This window comes from Pinus tabuliformis, chromosome Q, assembly GCF_031772625.1.
Source record: "Pinus tabuliformis cultivar Carrire ecotype Pingquan chromosome Q, CPIR1, whole genome shotgun sequence".
NCBI classification, from domain to species: domain Eukaryota; kingdom Viridiplantae; phylum Streptophyta; class Pinopsida; order Pinales; family Pinaceae; genus Pinus; species Pinus tabuliformis.
This window is the reverse complement of record NC_142296.1, coordinates 653,141,882-653,144,021: the sequence shown is the minus strand read 5'-3', so window position 1 is coordinate 653,144,021 and position 2,140 is coordinate 653,141,882. Positions and strand designations below refer to the sequence as shown.

Here is a 2,140-nt window from a genome sequence, read left to right as displayed (position 1 = left end):
AACAGTCGAGCCTGCTGTAGCATCCTTAACAGTCGAGCACCTAAAGGTCCTTATGGTCGAGCACCTCTCCTCTCCCTTGGGGTCGAGTACCTAAAGGTGATGGCGGCCTTAACAGTCGAGCCTGCTTACGCATCCTCTCCCTTGGGGTCGAGTACCTAAAGGTGATGGCGGCCTTAACAGTCGAGCCTGCTTGCGCATCCTCTCCCTTGGGGTCGAGTACCTAAAGGTGATGGCGGCCTTAACAGTCGAGCCTGCTGTAGCATCCTTATTAGTCGAGCGTGCTTACGCACCCTAAAGGTGATGGCGGCCTTAACAGTCGAGCCTGCTTACACATCCTTATCAGTCGAGCCCCTAACGGACCTCCCACGTACCTCTCCCATAGGTCGAGAGTTCGACAGGCTCACCCTCATCCATATGATGGATGAGCGATAAATCCCTCACCCTGCCTTCCTTGATGCTTATTGGGTGGGGGGCGTTGGTCGAGCGTGCTCCGCATCCTCTCCTCTCCCTATGGTCGAGTACCTAAAGGTGATGGCGGCCTTAACAGTCGAGCCTGCTTACGCATCCTTATCAGTCGAGCCCCCTGTCGGGTCCTTGCACTAGGAAGCGCAAGCCCCTCCGGGTTCAATTTACTTATTTGGTGGCCCCTCTCAAATAAGTAACTAAAGAGCAACTAAAGTTTCAATTTACTTATTGGGCTCTCAAATAAGTCAAAAAAAGGGCCCCTCACCATCGGAATAGTGAGTGACCCCTCACCATATGAATAGTGAGTGACTCCGTCCCTATGAAGAAGTAAGGGCCCTCCGGTCCTCTCCCGGTGGTCGAGCAACTAAAGTTTCAATTTACTTATTGGGCTCTCAAATAAGTCAAAAAAAGGGCCCCTCACCATCGGAATAGTGAGTGACCCCTATGAAGAAGTAAGGGCCCTCCGATCCTCTCCCGGTGGTCGAGCAACTAAAGTTCCTTGCTTTCCTAGCGTCAAGCAAGCCCCTCCGGGTCCTTGCTTTCCTAGCGTCAAGCAAGCCCCTACCGGTCCTTGCTTTCCTAACGTCAAGCAAGCCCCTACCGGTCCTTGCTTTCCTAACGTCAAGCAAGCAATAAATTGATTTGACTTATTGGGTGGGGGGGCGTGGGTCGAGTCATGCTTACGCATCCTCTCCTTATCAGTCGAGCCCCTGCCGGTCCTTGCTTTCCTAACGTCAAGCAAGCAATAAATTCCTCTCCTTATCAGTCGAGCCCCCTGTCGGGTCCTTGCACTAGGAAGCGCAAGCCCCTCCGGGTCCTTGCTTTCCTAGCGTCAAGCAAGCCCCTACCGGTCCTTGCCCGATGCGGACAAGCGGGTAAACCTCCTTGACCCCCCTATTTCTGGTCCTCATCCCGATCGGTTATGGAATTGATTCTTTCATCAATGATTTGATCAAATCATTTCTAAAATAAGAAGAACGAGATGAAACGGATAGAAAACGCCTCGAGCAAACAATGCCCCACCCCTTTCGCGCTCTTCCGTTGAAGCGGACCCTGAATAGGAAGCATGACCAAAGAATGGCTTCCAATGCCAGTCTCTTTCGAGCTACCAAAAATTGGTTGGTATTGGGAGAGGCAGGATTCGAACCTACGTAGAAAACCTCCAACAGATTTACAGTCTGTCGCTTTAAACCACTCGGCCACTCTCCCCTTCCCGCCCCCCCTAAATCTGTTCCTGAAGAAGAATCAATAAGGTTTTATAATATTGAATTTAAGCAACTAATTGTTATTAACTTGGGAATTGCAACAGTTCATATTAGATTTCTTTGGTCGAGCGACTTCGTTCCTCTCCTGTTAGTCGAGTCACTTAACGTACCTCTCCCTTATGGTCTTTAGGCCTTACGGCACCTTCGGGTCAATCCTTCGACAATGGATATATTATATATGTCATTATGGTCTTTTGATAGCAGGGTGGGCTGTTTCGATCGGTGCCAAGGTCGAGGAGGTCGAGATCAGAGATCAGTGCGACGGTCAACTGCGATGGCATTTAGTAGGGGATTTGAGCTTTTCTCCTAATACAACTGCGATGGCATTTAGTAGGGGATTTGAGCTTTTCTCCTAATACAACTGCGATGGAAGGAGGGTGGGTCGATGTCAGTAAGTAAGTATTCGTATG

At 50.1% G+C, this 2,140-nt stretch overlaps 1 non-coding gene across 1 annotated transcript; it reads right to left on the bottom strand.

Moving 5' to 3' along the window:
* Positions 1–1,591: 1,591 nt before the first annotated feature.
* On the bottom strand, positions 1,592–1,674 carry TRNAY-GUA (transfer RNA tyrosine (anticodon GUA)). Its single transcript has one exon. It is a non-coding gene; the product is annotated as a tRNA-Tyr (tRNA).
* Positions 1,675–2,140: the final 466 nt, after the last annotated feature.